This window comes from Phyllobates terribilis, unplaced genomic scaffold, assembly GCF_046119375.1.
Source record: "Phyllobates terribilis strain yellow unplaced genomic scaffold, ASM4611937v1 Scaffold_2__4_contigs__length_985480577, whole genome shotgun sequence".
In the NCBI taxonomy this organism is placed as follows: Eukaryota; Metazoa; Chordata; class Amphibia; order Anura; family Dendrobatidae; genus Phyllobates; species Phyllobates terribilis.
In genome coordinates, this window is record NW_027362762.1 from 468599324 (window position 1) to 468621069 (window position 21746).

A 21746-nucleotide genomic window follows, 5' to 3' on the forward strand; every position below is an offset into this window, starting at 1 on the left:
TAGAACGTTTCAAGGATCCATACATCTGACGAACATGCAGGTGGGGACCCAGGTCCAAATTTTGAACCAGGGCCCATCAAACTCTACTGTAGTTACGCCACTGGACTACTGCATTGTTACTTGTTATTTTATTTTTCATGCCTGAACACATGATGACATCAATTTGTGTACACTTTTTCATTTATGGGGTGTAAGGTTTCCACTCACTCGGCGCTTAAGGTATACATGGGAAGCAATTTTTTTTAAAACAAAGTCCAGGCAGGTTTATTCAAATTTCATAAACCATGCAGTAAATAAATCATATATCGGCCCTTGGGCATAGAGAAAACAAAAATAGTCCAAGTACAATGGCAAATACATGCTTGTCCGGCTCGCCTGAACAGCGTAACATCAAGCAAAAAAGATCTGACAGGAGACTTTACACAGGAGAACTTCTCACCTCCACTCTCACTCACTGAATGAAACAACCGGTCTCCTTTTTATCTACCATACCGTGCCCCGGGGTGTGGATATGTAAGCAGCCAGTCCCAGCCATCTCTCTGACTGCTGCTTGATACACCCTATTAACTCTCTCAGCACTATACATGCTGGAGCCTGTTTTTCCGGGCTTACATCCCCAAGACTATCAACCTTGATGATGCATATCTTCCCTCCAGGACCTGTCCCGCAGCCATCTCACACTGGTATGAGAGATGATTTAACCAAAGTTTTTTCACTTTGAATCTTGAGTATCTATACATAGATAATACCTTTCATTGTTATCCAGCCTGTGATAATAATTAGATGATTACTGAAAAATTATGACTACAGAAGAGGAAGCATCAGCTTCATATATAGACTCAGAGGACAAGTTGAAAACTGCAAGACTTTAGTTTTTGCTGTACGTATTGTAAAATGTAAACAAAATTAACTACCAAAAAGTTAGAAAAAAAGAAATTTAACATTAAAATATGATTTTAGTAAAACATCATTTATTGAAAACACAATCCCTTTAAGCATCAATCAGTTTAATTTAAAGGGAACCTGTCACAACAGAAACCACTATTTACTTGCAGATATTGGGGAAATAGGTAAATAGCGTTATAATGTTGCCACCTTACTGAAAGTATAGCTACCGGGAGAAAATAAACTTATTTCCTCCCTTCCAGACATAGGGCATGCACGGAGCGGCTACAGTCACTGCTCACAATTCTATGAGTAGTGGCTTTGACAGCCAGCTCTGTAGCACATCTGAGAAATGAAAGTTGTCAATCCACATGCATACAGTAGAGCGAGTGGAGTGGTGACTGTAGCTGCTCCATGACGGAAAGCCGGCGGCTCCTGGGAGGAAATAAGTTAATTATCTCCCGGTAGCTGCACTTTCAGTAAGGCGGTCAGGCAGCATTATAACTCTACAAACCTTCAGTTTAACTCTATATCTGCAGGTACATAGCATTCTTCAGGGTGACAGGATACCTTTAACTAAAAACCTCAAAATTTTAAAGAAATACTTAGGGGTTTAATTGGGTCATGAGAAAAAAACAGTATATACCGTAAGTCGTTCAGCGAGTCTCTCGTCTCCAGTATGTGAGCTTACATGTGACCTTGGATAAGTATCTATACACCTGCTCCACTATACATGTGAGAGGGCCATAGTACAGGGTCACATGATTACATTCACCAATATAACTATATTTGATTGTGGTAATGAAACTGCTGTAGAAAGGCTATTATAAAATGTGTGCTTCTCACCTGTGTTTCTCATGAGAAGGGGTAATGTAAGGAGTAAGTACAGGCTTTTTTTTTTCAAGAGATCAGATTAGTAAGCAGTCCTGAAGGCAATGTTCCATGGGAGCAAAGCTTGCAAATTAGCTTTGTAGAAAAAAGAACCGTCCCGCAAAGTACCACTTAGGAGAGGTGGAGCCCTATAAGTCAATACACACCTTCACCATGACCAGGGGTAAATGACATGTTAGAATCCTGATCTAAAGACAGTCTGTTTTGGGGTGTTTCACACTGTTGAGGGACAAACACCCTAAAACAGGCTGTTTATAGATTGGTAATGGCTTGTCATTTATCCTTATAATAATATTGCAAGGTTATTGTGACACTGAGTCACTACTCACAGACAAGACGTTAGACAGAGTAGTCAGGAGGTCTGAGGTCAAATAACAGGAGGGCTCGTAGTATAAAGGGGAAATGCAAAAGAGTGGCCAAGTAACAGCCTGGGGTCCAAATGCCAGGAGAATATGACAAGATAAAGGGATAAGACAAATGGATAGTCAGAAGTCAAGTCCTACGTCAGGTACCTGAGGTCAGAGAGCGTCAAGAGCAAAAGGGATAACACACATGAACAGTCACAACAAATCCTCAGTCCGCAACAAGATCAAGGAATCAGACACAGAGCACTGAGCATACACCTCACAGAACAAAGCTACAGCTGACAGAGACAGGAAGCAAACAGCCAGATAAATAGCCTGGAATAATTCTGAACAGGAGACACTGTAGGAATCCCAGCATGCCCCGGCCCTGATTTGGCGACTGGACTTTCACTCACCACACTGACAGCTCAGCAAGCCCAAGCCTCAGACTGGACAGCTGAGCTGTCTATCACAATACTGACAACTCAGCATGCCCCTGCCCCAGATTAGACGGCTGAGCTGCCACTCGTCAAACTGAGAGGAGGGATCATGACAGCTAGTTAAAGGGTTGGGCATTGTCTTACAGGGCAACTACCTCTGCTAGGTGGTACTTCGAGAGAGTCTAATTTTGATCTGCAAGGGAGATAATTTTCATACACAATGCAAATGTATATATAGTTAAACCCTTCCAAAAGGACCACCTCTTTGAGAAGATTGTCCCTTATTTAGAAAAGTGCCACGGGGATACCGTGAGAGAGAGGGGCAAGAAGATTGTGGAGTCTGGTTTCACGAACTCCTGCACTGGTTAGTACTTTACCATCTTACTAAACAGTGCACGTTTATTCCTTGCTAGCAGTGCAAGGGTTAATCTGTTCAGCTGAAGCTCCTGGAGCTTTCCTATCTGGATTGTCTCAGCTGTTCAGTGTTGATGCTCCTACAATGCTCCCAAATTCAGTATGATGCCTCACACTGATCTCAACAAATTGTAATGCTCTCACAGTGACCTTCAACACAGTATTATGCCCACATAGTGCCTCCAACGCACTTTAATGCCCCTGCAATATCCTCCAACTCATTATGATGCCACTAGTTTCCCCAACAAAAAATGATGACCTAATGATGACCTTCACATGCATTATATAGCCCCACAGTGCTTCAGAAACATAGTATGATACTATCATATGACCTTTCTACATTAGGATGGTCCACAGTTCCCCACATGTTATGAGGTCCTACAGTGCCCCCAACACTGTACTGACTGAGGAAATAAAGCCTTCTTCCCCTTATGAGCTGCTCTGGTCTGTATGTGACTCAGCAGGCGTGATCCAGTGATGTCATCGCACCTGCTGTGCTGAGGCTTAGATATCCAGCTTAATAATGGAGGAGGGAGATAGCAGCTACTATTGTATTCAACTGTATCCTCAGGAGGCATATACTGTTTAAATCGAGATACTGTGATGGGAGTGGAACCATTTGTCACCAGAAACCCCAACTCATGGGCCCCATATTAGCTATATAGTCTGACACTATTAGTGGTATGCCACTGCTCTGGTCATCTTCTTTCAGAAAACACCTGCTAGATGACCATTTTTTATTGCTAATTTGGCTGGCGATCTCAAAGAGCTTTCACTGTACTGTAATACTCAAAATGAAACACTGATTTAACTCTGCCCATAATTATATTGATATCAAACTAACTGCAAGGCAAGATGACTAAGTGACATTATGGGTTTTTTATGGTCATGATGATGTCAAGAATGGGTACACATTGGTAATAAATGCCCGGGAGGGCATATAAACGCCAACATTAGAACTCATTGCTTTCCTGTAAACACATTATGTGTCCCCGATGAGAAACCAGGCAAGGCAAATTGTACTGTAAATGAAACCTGAATCTAAGGAACTAATAAGGTTTTCTATAGTAATTTTAATAAGAAGCACAAAGGGTTTGAGCCTTTGTAATGAAGAACATTAGAAATATGTCGTCAATGGATTCTGACTATATTGGAGTATTTTTCCAATTATCACATAAGCAACAAACATGCTCCATAGTGTTGCCATAGCAACTCTATTGTGCGTGCTCAGTAAGGTCTAAAGGGCCGTCCTGCCATCATGTATAAGGTCTCATTATATACAGTAAAACAGTTAAAAATTTGGATGCAGGCTTCGCTGTGATATCCACATAGGTGCAGACAGACAGGGACTCTGAACGCCCCTGTCTCCTCAAGGTGACCTGTTACTCTTTCTTCTTGAGAGACTTGCAGAACACCGTGTGAAATGTTGTGAATCAATAAAGCAAACAGATAGAATCTTGAAACAGATAAAGGGCAGCAGTTTCTCTTCTGTAAAAGTGAAGCATTCTGCTGCTTCTTTATTTATTATTCTCCATCCTTTCGATTTATGTGGATTCCTCCGAGGGATCCTGACACCTGGGACAGTAGTGTAAAACTTTTATTTGTAATGTAATTTGGAACAGGCCTGTGCGTGCTCCATATCGTCCAGGGATAATGGCTCTTCTCTTGTTATCGCTCACAAAGCATATTTCAATTTGTTTTTTGGCAGGCCTTGCACTTGAGGAATGGAGCTATTAGTTTGGAAAATCCAATCTAAAAGTTAAAGGAACTGTGATGGCATCTTGACAATGATATATCTATCATATACCCCAAAATCTTACTACTTATTCTAATTCCTTATAATTATGTTTTATCTAATGTATTCAAGTACTAGAAGAGCCAGAAGGCATGGAAGAGATACAACTACAGAAAAGCTCTCTAACAACACTACCGCGATATACAAGACAACTCGAAAGAATAAGGCAAAACAATGCAGGACGTTATCCAGAATTAACATTTCAGAATTTCCCTCTTTAATAACTTTTTGCCTAAAATTATCCTTAAAAAAACACAAGCTTCAGCTGTAAACAATCTCTAAATTGTACTCTGATTTATTCAAAATCTTTTTTTTTTATTTGTAAAATAATTTTATAAGTATATAAGTATAGGTCGTATACATCATCAGTAGGATACTGTCATGGTTGATCACATGAAAGTCTCAACATGAGAAGGGTTGACAAAATCAGGAGTGGGAGTATGGTTGGCCTTCAAAGTCACACTCTTGCTTTATTAACTGGGATTGTAAGAAAAAAAATCACAAAACACATATATTTATGAATAAACATATGGCAGTAGCGTTTGAAGCCCATGCTGTGCAAACTAAGAAATGCAAAAAAAAAATGTATATATATATATATATATATATATATATATATATATATATATATATATACAGTACAGACCAAAAGTTTGGACACACCTTCTCATTTAAAGATTTTTCTGTATTTTCTTGACTATGAAAATTGTACATTCACACTGAAGGCATCAAAACTATGAATTAACACATGTGGAATTATATACTTAACAACAAAGTGTGAAACAACTGAAAATATGTCTTATATTCTAGGTTCTTCAAAATAGCCACCTTTGGCTTTGATGACTGCTTTGCACACTCTTGGCATTCTCTTGATGAGCTTCAAGAGGTAGTCACGGGAAATGTTTTTCACTTCACAGGTGTGCCCTGTCAGGTTTAATAAGTGGGATTTCTTGCCTTATAAATGGGGTTGGGACCATCAGTTGTGTTGTGCAGAAGTCAGGTGGATACACAGCTGATAGTCCTACTGAATAGACGGTTAGAATTTGTATTATGGCAAGAAAAAAGCAGATGAGTAAAGAAAAACGAGTGGCCATCATTACTTTAAGAAATGAAGGTCAGTCAGTGTGAAAAATTGGGAAAACTTTGAAAGTGTCCCCAAGTGCAGTTGCAAAAACCATCAAGCGCTACAAAGAAACTGGCTCACATGAGGACCGCCCCAGGAAAGGAAGACCAAGAGTCACCTCTGCTTCTGAGGATAAGTTTATCCGAGTCACCAGCCTCAGAAATCGCAGGTTAACAGCAGTTCAGATTAGAGACCAAGTCAATTCCACACAGAGTTCTAGCAGCAGACACATCTCTACAACAACTGATAAGAGGAGACTTTGTGCAGCAGGCCTTCATGGTAAAATAGCTGCTAGGAAACCACTGCTAAGGACAGGCAACAAGCAGAAGAGACTTGTTTGGGCTAAAGAACACAAGGAATGGACATTAGACCAGTGGAAATCTGTGCTTTGGTCTGATTAGTCCAAATTTGAGATCTTTGGTTAAAACCACCGTGTCTTTGTGTGACGGAGAAAAGGTGAACGGATGAACTCTACATGCCTGGTTCCCAATGTGAAGCATGGAGGAGGAGGTGTGATGGTGTGGGGGTGCTTTGCTGGTGACACTGTTGGGGATTTATTCAAAATTGAAGGCATACTGAACCAGCATGGCTTCCACAGCATCTTGCAGCGGCATGCTATTCCTTCCAGTTTGTGTTTAGTTGGACCATCATTTATTTTTCAACAGGACAATGACCCCAAACACACCTCCAGGCTGTGTAAGGGCTATTTGACCAAGAAGGAAAGTGATGGGGTGCTACGCCAGATGACCTGGCCTCCACAGTCACCAGACCTGAACCCAATCGAGATGGTTTGGGGTGAGCTGGACCGCAGAGTGAAGGCAAAAGGGCCAACAAGTGCTAAGCATCTCTGGGAACTCCTTCAAGATTGTTGGAAGACCATTTCCGGTAACTACCTCTTGAAGCTCATCAAGAGAATGCCAAGAGTGTGCAAAGCAGTCATCAAAGCAAAAGGTGGCTACTTTGAAGAACCTAGAATATAAGACATATTTTCAGTTGTTTCACACTTTTTTGTTAAGTATATAATTCCACATGTGTTAATTCATAGTTTTGATGCCTTCAGTGTGAATGTACAATTTTCATAGTCATGAAAATACAGAAAAATCTTTAAATGAGAAGGAGGTGTGTCCAAACTTTTGGTCTGTACTGTATATATATATATATATATATATATATATATATATATATATATTACCTTTCTTTTTGCATTCACAATGAATGAGAATGGCCAATCTCTAAAAATAATGTAAATTATATATTATGTAAATAATGTAGCCCTGCAGCCATTGTGTTGGTGAAATCTACATCTGTAAATCAGTTTATGTAACCTTTACAAAAAGAAAAAATAATTCTTGGTACTTAATGCCAAAAGTCTCTTAGTCCTTAAAGGGTTAATGTATAGAAAAGTTTTCCATATAGGGAGATTAAAAAAGTTTAATTCTGTACTCACACCTAAGTGGCTGAATGAAAGTGACATGGTGCAGAACAATTCTAGTAATTCAATTGGAGAAATGGTTCTTAGAGTCATGGCATAATTTATGCCCAAAAAAGTAATGTATCTGCTTTGCAGCTGATTAAGCATGTGTTTTACACACCTTTGCACCTTACTAGATAGTTTCGAAAAGTGGCTGAAGAAGGGAACATCACTTTAAAGGGAATCTGTCAGGTTCATGCTATGTAATCCGACAGCAGCATGAGGTAAGAACAGATACCCTGATACCCTGATTCCAGTGATGTATCACTTAGTTTATTGTGTGCAGCAGTTATGATATAATCACACTTTAGTCTGCTGCAGATCTAGCAGAGCTCAGAATGCTGAGCCCTGTGTAACCTCGCCCACACCACGGATTGACAGCTTTCTGTGTACAATCTATACTGACAGAAGACTGCTAATCAGTGCTGGGGTGGGTTTGGACTAGGATGCAGGAGGCCAATTGTCCTGTAGTGATAATGTTCTGCTGATAAAACACTGATTGCATTGAAGCAACAAAACACAGTCTAATAAGTGACACGTCGCTGCAATAACTGTCTCTGCTTCTACATTATGGTGCACTTAGATTACATAGAAATAACCTACCTAATTTTTGGTCTAGACCAGTGTTTCCCAATCTCCTGTCCTCACGGCCCCCAACAGATCATGTTTTCAGGATTTCCTTAGTATTGAACTAGTGATGGAAAAATCAAGGCAGCAGAAACTGCCACAGCTTCTCTGACCTTATTCTGAGCATTACTAAAAAATCCTAAATACATGATCTGTTGGGGGCCATGAAGAATGGAGATTGGGAAACACAGATCTAAAAGAAGTGAACATAGATGGCATAAGAAAGAAAAAGGTGTCTTATCTAGCAAGTTATCTATCACTCATCAAGCATTTAAATGTAAGACCTTCCTTGTTTCACTTCGTCACTTGGTTCATTTCAGAGAAAATTCTAAACTTTTTCTTGTTAAGACATTGTATTACTTGATCAAATAAAAAAAATGAAAATAGGGGGCATGATCAAAATTCAGCGGTTGTGTGAGTAAAATTACTTACTATATAGAAATCAGTGAAAACTAAAATAAAATTAGCTACAGGTTTAAAATATTGTATATAACATTGTTTTACACCAAATGAAAAAGGACCATTACAGAGATAATTATGTTTTGGATCAATCATTGTGTAGTATAAATGCCTTCTGCAACTTTAAGAAACCCTCTGGCCTGAAACCTTTTCAATTTGGAAACTGGAATTTAAAGCAAGAAACATACTTGTATTGGAACAGTCTGAGTGTCCCCCAACAAATTGATTCTTAACCTTCATGATCCTTGGCTTTACTGGAAGTAATTGGTACTAGCTGCGCGTAGCTGCCACTAATTCTTCCCTGTTGACTAATAAGGGTTGTGCGAAGCCAAATGTGCATGTGAACCTAGCTGCTGGCTATTATATATTTATAGCACATCAATTGCTTTCTAAGGCCACATTCACACATTCAGTATTTGGTCAGTATTTCACACGAGTTGTAAGCCTCTGACTGTCCCACTCCTGATTTTGGCTTACAAATACTGATGTGAAATACTGACCAAATACTGAACTTGTGATTGTGGCCTGTGACTTACCATAAGGCCATGGCCCCAATATCAATATCTGGTCAGTATTCGGTCAGTATTTTTTCTCAGGAGAAGGAGCCAAAACCAGGAGTGGGTGATAAATGCAGAATTGGTGACTTGTTTCTATTATACCTTTTCTCTGATAGTTCCTCACCTGGTTTTGGCTCCCACTCCTGAGAAAAAATACTGACTGAATACTGATCAAATACTGACAGTGGGGCCGTGGCCTAAAACTAAGGCTGCAGTCAGACAGTCGTATGTTCTGTCATGCGAGAGTATCTGGCCGATTGTGCTAATGATTCTTGGCTCGAATTCTGTCAGAGTTTGATCCGAGTGTCATCTTAGTGTGATCTGATTCTCTCGCATGAGGTAGCACAGGTACGGAGAAGATGGAGAACTTAATTTTTCCATCTTCTCGATTGTCTGAGTCCGCAGATACCAAACTGCACACAGATGACATCCAAGGGCAGGCTGATGTTTGACTTGCACTCATAGACTTATATGGGTGAAAATGGTCCGATTATTGGATGCACTTGCAGCATGCCACATTGTCATGAGAAAAAAATCGCAGCTCTGCATTACCACATGGTATAACATTCGACCAAGTGCTATCCGATAAAATGTCAGGTAGCACTCGGCCATGTTATACACTCATGTGAGCAAGCCCTCATATACTCACTATGTTGTCAGGACTGTAACATTTATTTATTTTACTTATACAGCACCATCCTATTGCACAACACAATACAGACATCTTAATCACTGTCCCCATTGGGGCTCATAATCTAAACTCCCTATCAGTATGACTTTGGAGTGTGAGAGGTATCTGGAGAACTTGAAAGAAACCCATGAAAACACAGGGAGAGCATACAAACTCCTTGCAGATGTTGTGCTTGGTGGGATTTAAACCCAGGAACCCAGTGCTGCAAAGCAACAGTGCTAACCACTGAGCCACTGTGCTGCCCATAAATGGCTATGCTTAACAGAATAGGCCATGAACGATGAGTAAACTAATAAGGGACGACATATTTATATCATCATTATTATACTGAAGATGCTTATTTTAAAGCAATTATTTTTTAATAACTTATGTTTTTTGGGGTTTCTTCTAAACTTAACCATAGCAGGAAAGAAACAACCATAAATTAGCAATGTATTGTAAATTACAGAAAGACAACTCTCATCAGTCATTAGCTGACCAGCCAGTCACAGAAATACTTGCCCTGTTAATGGCTCTCAGTAAATCATGATTTGCAGCTTTCTTCACCTATGCTAAGCCAGGCATGCCATTACACTATGTTATGCTAAGGAAAAGAGTAACTAGTAATTACTGTGTTAATTATTCCTGCAAACTTTCATTAGCCCCAGGCAGGAAACTACTCTCATTAGTAAAGATAAATCATATAATAATAGCAGAAAGTTCACTTTACGAAAGCCAAACATACAAGGCTGGAACAGTTAAACCGGTCTACAAATCAGTATAATGATAGAACAATACGCCACTTAAACCTTTGGTATTTCAGCTTTTATTCTTAAATGCTTCCAACGGCAAGTGTGTCCTCAAAGAAAACACTTCATTAGACAAAAGAAATTAATTACGGTTTTGATTTGCCGTGAACATGGAAGCACCTGATACAATTGTATTTTGGAACCATTGTGTCAATGACAAGACTGGAAAGTACAGAAACATTTGCCTCTTCATATTTGTCTACTATGGGTTTTATGTAACCATGCTGTATATTCATCGAGGATATGAAGACATGGAAATATAGAAGTGCTGTTTATCAGGTATAAATGATTCATAGGTTTGCAATTCTCACTACATTTGTTCAACCAGTCCCTGAGCCAGACACATAAAAGAATTCACGTAAGAGAATGAGATGAGATCTGTCTTGTAATAGTACAGGTGCTTTGTTTTTTTATGTGAATTCTCATATTTCTTTCCTTTTCCATTTAGAAAAAGAATAAATGCATTCATTTCCAGACCAATTTTCCCTAGACACTGAAGGACATTTATTAGCTACCAAAGCAGTGAATGTAGGCATACAACGCATTTTTATTTAGACCAAAGTCCCTTTTGCATATTTTGATGTACGCCAAGGATTTCAGTTTGGAAGTAATCAATGGAAAAAAAGTAAAAGAGTCAATTTAAAGTAAAATAAACCTTCAAAAATAATTCATGTTATGCATTCAATTCATTTACCAGAAAAGAACTAATGGACCACTCCATTTTGTATATCTGCCTCTAAGGTAAGTCTACCGGACAAGGGCGGAAGGAGCTGGGGGCGAAGGGGGCTGTCCTCCAAGTTATTAACAGTATACTGAACTGTGATAATTAGTGATTAGTACAACTGCTCGTTAGTCGAGGTTGCCTAGAGTGCTCGGGTATGCAGAGTATTGCGGGTGCTCGAGTGACATATTTGAGTCCCCGCGGCCGCATGTTTCACGGCCACAAAACACGTGGTGATTGCCCGTGTTTGTCAGGAATCGCCACGTTTTGTGGCTCTAACAGCAGCGAAACAAGCGGCCGCAGGGACTCGAATGTATCACTCGAGCACCCGCGATACTCGGTGCATACCCGGCACCCTACCCAAACTCGAATAACGAGCACTTGCACTCATCACTAGTGATAATGCAAACCGCAGCAACTAAGTGATGAACAGAAGTGTTACACATATTTTTAGATTTTCTAAACAAAGGAAAATCCTTAACAGACCCTACAGTAGATAGAAGGAAGAACATTCAGAGATGGAAGGAACATTTACATTTAAGTTTGTAGATTATAAGCCCTCGCGGGCAGGGTCCTCTCTCCTCTTGTACCAGTCGCCTACTCATTTTTGTTCAAATTATTGTACCTGTTGTTTGCTATGTATACCACTTTTTCACATGTAAAGCGCCATGGAATTAATGGCGCTATAATAATAAATAATAATAAGTGAATGCAGAAATGGCTGTTATGTTTCCAACAGATGTTGATGCACCTATACAATTAGTACGCAGGAAATAAATAAGCATATTCACTGCTAACGGTGACCTTATGGCATCCTATATCATTGGGTAGTACAGCGCTCTACAATGTTCAACCAGGTTGGCAATGTCTTGGATCAAAAATGGGCAAGAGTAGAACTGGAAGTTTTACAATCTTAGATTGGATTAAGTAAATGGGTTTTTTTAGGGAGAGGGGCCATGATTCATCATTTGCATTTTTTTTTTTAAATTACTTTTCTTTATTTTTTCCTGTGTAATTCTGTAGCATAGTCGTCTCTGCCTCCAGCCGGGCAGAGACGCCGTTCACCTCACAGCCACGGTCCAGGTCCGGCGTCCTTCCGCTCCCCGGCTGCTGTGGCACGCTCTGCGTGCAGTTTCCCGAGCTCTGTGCTTAGGGCGTGCACACACTCCCTCCCTCTTAAAGGGGCCATGCGCATCGTCCTATAGAGTCCCCGGCCAATGGCCGGAGGACTTCCCCTATATTAGGCACCTCCTCCAATATGGAGGTGCCTGTGCAAGGTTGTTGTTCCATGTGCTAAACACTTGCTGCAGCACTCAGGTCCCGCTGCCTGGCAGTCCTGCCTGCCAGTCTTCTGTCAGTCCAGCCCGCCAGCCTGTCTTACAGTTCTGCTCTCCAGTCTGCCTACAGTTGTGCCCGCCAGCCTGCTTACCTGAAGCACCTGTCTGTAACATGCTTTGCCCGCCAGCCTGCTTACCTGGAGCACATGTCTGTAACCTGCCGTGACCGCCAGTCTGCCTACCTGGAGCACCTACCTGTTGTTAGAACTCTCCTGTTAGGTTTTTTCTATCTTGCTGGTCACATGACCTTTTTTGCCTATTTAATCCTGCTCCGCCGTCCTGGCCTTGCTGGACTTCATTGTAATTTCTACTCTTAAGTTAGCCTGGTGCTTAGTTACCTTTCTCAGTCAGTTTAGCTAGGTCTTCGGACCTTTATGTTCTATGTTGTGTGTTTGTCTTTTACTGCTACAATTTCTGCTAGGAGGTGTCCAACTTTATCCCAGTCCCTAGTTCTTGTAAGGATCCCTCCCTTGCATCTATAGGTCTTCGTACAGACTAGCCGAGGACTTTAGCGGGTCTGATCGCAGGATCAGGTTCCCCGTTACTTCGTAGGGATCTAGCTTAGTTCTATTGTAGGGACAGATCTCCTTTCTTTCCTTAGTGCTTGTAGCAGATCATAACAGTAAGTCCAGCCCAAAAATATCTCTAAGGAAAGACTTCCAGTTTCCATCATGGTGTCGGTTCAGAATTTGGCTCAACGCCTGCAGGGACTCTCTCTGGAGGTGGCCGAGCTCCAACAACACGTGAGTAGCTGTTCTGGAGAGCATTTTGTGGAGCCAAAGGTATGATTGCCTGATTTATTTTTTGGTGAACAACAAGATTTTTTTTCCTTAAAAAATGCTTGTTTATTGTATTTTCGTTTGAGACCCAGATCCTCTGGTGATGAATCACAGCGCATAGGGTTCATAATGTCACTTTTGCGCAAAGAACCTCAGGGATGGGCCTTTTCTCTCCAACCTAGTGATCCGTGCTTTAGATCAGTGGATAGTTTTTTTTCTGCTTTGGGTTTGTTGTATGATGATCCTGATCGTGTCTCATCAGCTGAGACTGAATTGAGACGTTTGAGGCAGGGATCAGGTAATGTGGAAAAATATTGTTCTCACTTCCGTCGGTGGTCTGCCCAGGTGGGGTGGAACGATTCAGCTTTGAAAAGTTTGTTTCTTGCAGGGCTAGGTGAAAGGGTTAAGGATTTGCTGATTGATTATCCCACACCTGGAAACTTGCAGGAGGCAATGCAATTAGCTATACGGGTGGACAGGAGACTGCGTGCAAGGGTTAATGAGAGTAAATCCTCTGCCATGTCAGCTTCGAGTCTTGAGAGGGTCTGTACTGACTTTGGAGAGCCGATGGAGATTGGGGTGATGGCACCCCGCTCTCAGGAAAAAGACCGCAGATCTTCTGAAGGTTTGTGCTTTTATTGCGAGAAATTTGACCATTTTATTAAGAACTGTGTGCTTCGTATGAACAAATAAAAAAAAAAGGTCAGTTACGCCTGTATTGCCTGTTTAAATACTAAGGGGGTATTTCTTTCTGCTACTACTGCTGCTCAGGAAGAATTAATTGAATTTCGGATATTTGTGGATTGTGGTTCTACTCTGAATGTGATTGAAGGGGGATTCTTGGAAAAACTTAAATTAAAACCCAAACCTTTGTCATCCCCTATTGCTGTGGTTTCTGTCAATGGCTCCTCCTTGAAGAGTGTTACTCACAAGGTCTGTGAATTTCCCCTCACTATTAATGGTATTCACCAAGAAAATTTGGATTTGGTGGTATTAAATAATTTGCCTTCTCCAGTAATTTTGGGGTTACCCTGGTTAAAATTGCACAATCCTGTACTGGATTGGTCTACCAATGAAATTAAGTCCTGGAGCCCTAAGTGTTATGACAAGTGTTGTAACGGACTTATTGCTGCGGTGGAAAAACGGGAATTACCTGTACCTATTCAGGATTTTTGGAGAGTTTTTTCTGAGGAGGAGTCACAAATTTTGCCTCCACATAGAGACTATGATTGTACCATTGAATTTGTCCCTGGAGCGACTCTTCCTAAAAGTCGTTTATTTAATCTTACTATTCCTGAGAGAAAGGCTTTGGAGGAATACATACAGACAAGCTTGGCCGCCGGTCACATTAGGCCTTCCAAGTCTCCTGTGGCTGTTGGATTTTTTTTTGTTAAAAAAAATTACGGCGGTTTACGTCCTTGTCTGGATTTTCGTGAGATTAATAAAATTACTGTACGCAATCCTTACCCACTGCCATTGATTCCTGATTTGTTTAACCAGTTAGTGGGGGCCAAGTGGTTCTCTAAAATTGATCTCCAGGGGGCATACAATTTGTTGCGCATGAAGGAGGGTGATGAATGGAAGACTGCTTTTAACACTCCTGTGGGTCATTTTGAGAACCTGGTTATGCCTTTTGGTCTTACCAATGCGCCAGCATTTTTTCAGAATCTTATTAATGACATCCTTAGACCTTTGATCGGCAAAAATGTGGTTGTGTATTAGGATGACATTTTGATTTATTCACCGGATCTGGAGTCTCATTGGCGGAGCGTACGTGAGCTATTACAGTTATTAATTGACAATTTGCTTTTTGCTAAGCTGGAGAAATGTGAGTTCGCTGTACAGAGAATTAGTTTTTTGGGCTACATTATCTCCGGCGAGGGCTTTGTGATGGACCCTGTGAAGGTTCAGGTGGTTCAGGAATGGCCTAGGCCTATTGGTTTGAAATCGATACAGAGGTTTTTGGGTTTCGCCAATTATTACAGAAAATTCATTAAAATTTTTTCTATTATTGTCAAACCACTGACCGATCTCACCAGGAAAGGTGCTAATGCGGTTCAGTGGACTACTGAGGCCATTGAAGCTTTTGTGTTTCTAAAGGAGAGGTTCAGCTCTGCTCCCATCCTTATGCAGCCTGATGTGACTAAGCCGTTTTTGGTTGAGGTTGATGCTTCTTCGGTGGGGGTCGGTGCGGTGTTGTCTCAGAAAAACAAGGATGGAGTACATCCCTGTGCTTTTTTTTCAAAAAAATTTTCTGAGACTGAACTTAATTACGATATTGGTAATCGGGAATTGCTGGCTATTAAACTTGCATTTGAACACTGGCGTCATCTCATGGAAGGTGCTGAATTTCCCATTCAGGTTTTCACTGATCATAAAAATCTGATCTATCTTGATGCTGCCAAGCGCTTGAATGCCCGTCAGGCTAGGTGGGCACTTTTTTTCTCGTGGTTTAATTTTTCCATTACTTACATCCCGGGTACCAAGAATGTTAAAGCTGATGCTTTGTCTCGCAGCTTTTCTCCCATGGTCGGTGCTGAGGAGGAGGGGAGCATTTTACAAGAAGGTGTTGTGATTGCTGCATTGGACTCCGTTTTGGAAGATGAGATTCTTAAAGCACAGGAGAATGCCCCATCTAACACTCCCCATGGGAGGTTGTTTGTGCCTAGGACCTTTAGGAGAGATTTGTTTGTTGAGTGTCATGAGTCTTGGTTGGCAGGTCATCCAGGAATTTCTGAGACCAAGAGACTTGTGGGTCGCAGTTTTTGGTGGCCTGGATGGCAGAAGGAAGTCATTAAGTGGGTGCATCAATGTACGGTGTGTGCTAGATCAAAGTCTTCACATACTCCTGCAGCGGGGTTGCTTTGCCCTCTGGAGGTTCCTAGTACACCTTGGACACATCTGGCTATGGACTTTATTACTGACCTTCCCCCCTCTGAGGGTTTCACAGTCATCTGGGTGGTCATGGACCGTTTTAGCAAGATGTGTCACTTGGTTCCTTTCATCAAACTGCCCTGCGCTAAGACACTCGCTAAGGCCTTTGTCAAGGAAATTGTCAGACTACATGGCGTTCCTACTGACATTGTTTCGGATAGGGGACCTCAGTTCGTGGCTCGTTTTTGGCATGCTTTTTGTGACAGGTTGGGAGTTCATTTGTCGTTTTCATCCGGATATCATCCTGAGTCTAATGGCCAGACAGAAAGGAAGAATCAGGATGTTGAGCAGTTCTTGCGTTGTTTTGTGGCAGACAATCAGGAGGGGTGGTCTGAGTTTCTGCCACTTGCTGAGTTTGCTCTTAACAACCATACATCCTCTTCTGCTGGTTGTTCGCCTTTTTTTTGATGTTCTGGGAGACATCCTTCTCTTGGTTCATTCTCCAAATTGGTATCGGCTGTGCCTGAGGAGGAGAGTTTTTCCGGTGATTTGGAGAGAGTTTTGATGGATGTGCGTGGTAATCTTCAGGAGGCTAACAAAAAATCTAAGAGGTACTTTGATAGGAAACGGCAAGAGGTTTTGTTTGCTATTGGTGACATGGTTTGGTTGTCGTCTAAGAATCTGCGGTTGAGGATTCCTTCTAAAAAATTGGGTCCCAAGTTTGTAGGGCCCTTTAAGGTGCTTCAGGTAGTTAACCAATCTGCTGTTAGGTTGGAGGTTCCTACCTCCTGGAAGATTAATCCAGTGTTTCATGTTTCTCTGTTGAAAAGAGCTTATGTGTCAGATGGAGACGCCTCTGCCACTGTTCCTCCGGTGGTGGAGGACGGGGAATACAAAATTTCCCGCATCCTAAATTCTAGACGGTATAGAGGGAGTTTGCAGTATCTCGTCGCTTGGAAGGGTTTTGGACCCGAGGATAACTCATGGGTGAGGGCGGATGATGTTTCTGCTTCCAGACTTGTCAGAGCGTTTCACAAGAGGTTTCCTGATAAGCCTGGGCCTAGGGGATCCGGAGGATCCTCATAGAAGAGGGGGTACTGTTAGAACTCTCCTGTTAGGTTTTTTCTATCTTGCTGGTCACATGACCTTTTTTGCCTATTTAATCCTGCTCCGCCCTCCTGGCCTTGCTGGACTTCATTGTAATTTCTACTCTTAAGTTAGCCTGGTGCTTAGTTACCTTTCTCAGTCAGTTTAGCTAGGTCTTCGGACCTTTATGTTCTATGTTGTGTGTTTGTCTTTTACTGCTACAATTTCTGCTAGGAGGTGTCCAACTTTATCCCATTCCCTAGTTCTTGTAGGGATCCCTCCCTTGCATCTATAGGTCTTCGTACCGACTAGCCGAGGACTTTAGCGGGTCTGATCGCAGGATCAGGTTCCCCGTTACTTCGTAGGGATCTAGCTTAGTTCTATTGTAGGGACAGATCTCCTTTCTTTCCTTAGTGCTTGTAGCAGATCATAACACCTGTTACCTGTCGTGGTCGCCAGCCAGTCTACCCGAAGCACCTGCCAGTTACCTGCCATGCCCGCCTGCTCGCCTACCCGGACCACCCGTCTGGCTATCTGCCAAACCAGCCTGCTTATCTACCCGGTCCACCCGTCAGCCTTCCTGCCATGCTCATCCACTGTACCGGTCAGTTCCTGCCATCCAGAGTGGCACCTGGTCCACCTGCCCGGTCACTCCCTGGTTCACGAAGTCGATTGAGCAACCGTGCGACCTTGGTCAGGCCATGTAGGCACTTAGTCACGCCCCTCTGGTCCCTCCTTGCACCGAAGCACAGAGGTTCCACCACCTGGACTCGTAACAAATTCTCTGGCGCTAGTTACGCCAAATTCATCAAAATGGCACACGTGGGTCATGAATTTGGCACAAAGTCAAAAATGGACTTTTTCATGTCATTAACATTACTCTTTGAGCTAAAAGTTGCATCTTTTTCAAAAAGTCTACCCACAACGTGAAAAAAAATACAAAAAATGGGGGAGCTCGTATAAAATAGACAGAAAAGGTGCAAACAGAATAATAAATTGCGTGCAAAAAAAGAAATGGCGCAAAACACACACAACTATACAAAAAACAGGCACAAATGGAATGACATATTGGGGCCTATTTGTTTCAAGTTGAAATATTCAGTTGAATTGACCTCTTTATTAGTTCAACATAAAGTGACCATAGACGTTGAAGACTACATACAAATACATACATTTATAAAATGTGTAGAATCTAAAAAGAATGAAAACTCCAATATAAAATCAATGCAAATGAATTATATACTATATAGATAGATACATGTATATATATTTATCAACCTATCTATCTATACACATATGGGTACATACTGTACATCTATATATAAATCAACCCATCTATCTATATCTATCTCTCTCTATATTCTGTATGGATACACGCTCTTTGGCAGCCGCTATCATACACAGGCAATGTCTTTGGTCCAACAAGGCGAGAATTTATTGACTCCATAAACTTCCCCAGGACTCAAAACATGAGAACAGCTTTATTCAGCGCATCAGGCCAAAGGTAAACAAAAGAAAACAGTCCATATACTGGCGGCCAATGTCTAGCAATGTCGGCTCATCCATATTAAACTCAGAGTCCAGCTCTTTCAGACAGCTGCCTTACCTAGGACCTGAAAAGCCCAGAATTGAGCTATGGTCAACCATTCCCACCCAAGCTCTTCTGGTCAAAATCCAGTCCCATTAAAAACTTCTCAGCAACCTACTGTTGCTGGAACCTTTCCTCTCTAGGACTTTACCAGCTGATTTCCAACAGTACATATATATAAATCTATCTATCTATATGTATCTGTCGCTCTCTCTATATATACACACATATCTATATATACACTATGTATACATCCTCCTCTTGTGGTGCAGCCTGGTCATCTCTTTTTTTCCCTCTTCACACTGAAGATGTGATTGTGCTTGTGTTTATATGGTCATGATATACTGCATATCACATATACATCTGGCATATATGATGTATTTCTACACACTACAGATGTCACCATGGGCATGATAGTCTTGGTGTGATGTAATGAAAGAAAACTTTTTATAGAAATGAGATATTGCATTCACACTTGTAACCATTAGAATTATTTCCCGATAGAAACATTTAAAGGTTATGGACTCTTTTGAAATGGAAAAAAAATAGAATGGAAAAAAAAGATTTTTACTTATGTTAATGGTTATCTTATGTTAATAAGATTCCATTCTTTTAATATGCAATCTTCCTTTTTAAAAGCCTTCTGTTTGCAGCCTGATCTAAGTTTTAGATTTTTCTCTTGTGGTAGCGTCTCTCCCAGTAATATAGGTTGGATGTGAGCTCTCTGTTTATCTATGGTACTGCTACATTCATTAGCTTATGCATCAGCATAGCTAAAATATATTACTCATTTCCTCTTTATATGCTTTTGTTCTTATCTATAGCCTGTTTTCTCTGTGTGCTCCAACCTGAGACTGTGGATAATTTCTAACCTCTTCATGCTGTTGAAATCTTTGTACAATCCACTCCCTGCTGCTATCTCTAACACTGAGAGAAGGGAGAAGCTGACTGGAGAAAGCCATTAGAATGGAGCAAGAAAGGGACTCTGATGTATTTGTATCAGTTTTGCAAAAGTACTGAACTAAAGCACAACCGTCATTATAATTTTATTTCATAAATCAATAAAACACGTGAAAATAAGCAACTTTGTCATATAACTTATCAGAGAAATCTGCTTCTTTCTCTGTCAGAATTGATCATTTATTATCAAAATTCTCAATTCTGAGGTATAATCTGTATTCAGGGAAGACAGACTTTCCCATCACTGAGATAGGAGACAGCAGCTGCTACTGATAAGATTATATGTAGATAGGAGGAAGAGGAGGAGGGTGGATCTCTGCCTATAGCTCCTCCTCTTCCTCCTATCTACAAAGAATCTTATCAGTAGTAACTCCCATCTCCTATCTCAGTAATGGGAAAGTCTGTCTTCACTGAATATAGATTTTACCCAGATATTATGAATTTTGATATTAAATGATCATTTCTGACAGAGAAAGAAGCAGATTTCTCTGATAAGATATATTACAGAGTTGCTTATTTCCATGCGTACTATTGATTTATGAACTAAAAATTAAAATGATGGTTACTCTTTAAAAGATTTAAAGACACTCTGCAGCAGCAAAATGATAGAACATTTTTAATGAAAATTATTTGCTTAACTTTGCATTTAGGAAGCAATGAACAATGGATAAAACAAACAAAAAAATAAGTAATCACCTCACCAAGAGTATTTAAATGGAAATGAAATCCATTATTTGTACCAAATTGTTTTATATACAGTACAGACCAAAAGTTTGGACACACCTTCTCATTTAAAGATTTTTCTGCATTTTCATGACTTTGAAAATTGTACATTTTCACTGAAGGCATCAAAACTATGAATTAACACATGTGGAATTATATACTTAACAAAAAAGTGTGAAACAACTGAAAATATGTCTTATATTCTAGGTTCTTTAAAGAAGCCACCTTTTGCTTTGATGACTCCTTTGCACACTCTTGGCATTCTCTTGATGAGCTTCAAGAGGTAGTCACCTAAAATGGTTTTCACTTCACAGGTGTGCCCTGTCAGGTTTAATAAGTGGGATTTCTTGCCTTATAAATGGGGTTGGGACCATCAGTTGTGTTGTGCAGAAGTCTGGTGGATACACAGCTGATAGTCCTACTGAATAGAGTGTTAGAATTTGTTTTATGGCAAGAAAAAAGCAGCTAAGTAAAGAAAAATGAGTGGCCATCATTACTTTAAGAAATGAAGGTCAGTCAGTCTGAAAAGTTGGGCAAACTTTGAAAGCGTCCCCAAGTGCAATTGCAAAAACCATCAAGCGCTACAAAGAAAATGGCTCACATGAGGACCGCCCCATGAAAGGAAGACCAAGAGTCACCTCTGCTTCTGAGGATTGGAGCCGATTTCATCCTACAACAGGACAATGACCCAAAGCACACCTCCAAATTATGCATGAGCTATTAAGGGAAGAAGCAAGCAGCTGGTATTCTATATGTAATGGACTGGCCAGCGCAGTCACCAGATCTCAACCCCATTGAGCTGTTGTGGGAGCAGCTTGACCGTATGGTGCGCAAAAAGTGCCCATCAAGCCAATCCAACTTGCGCAAGGGGCTTCAGGAAGCAGGGGGGAAATTTCTCAAGATTACCTCAGCAAATTAACAGCTAGAATGCCAAAGGTCTGCAATGCTGTAACTGCTGCAAAGGGAGCATTCTTTGACGAAAGCAAAGTTTGAAGGAGAAAATTATTCTTTCAAATAAAAATCATTATTTCTAACCTTGGCAATGTCTGCACTATATTTTCTATTCATTTTGCAACTCATTTGATAAATGAAGGTATGGGTTTTCATGGAAAACACAAAATTGTCTGGGTGATCCAAAACTTTTGAACAGTAGTGTATATATATAAAGCTTCATGCATACCAAACGATTAGCG

At 40.9% G+C, this 21746-nt stretch overlaps 1 protein-coding gene across 2 annotated transcripts in view; it reads right to left on the reverse strand.

Annotated features, from left to right (window-relative positions):
- The window catches only part of CSMD2 (CUB and Sushi multiple domains 2), a 1528443-nt gene that overhangs the window by 844658 nt on the left and 662039 nt on the right, over positions 1-21746 (reverse strand). The gene's annotated exons all lie outside the window — the stretch shown is intronic.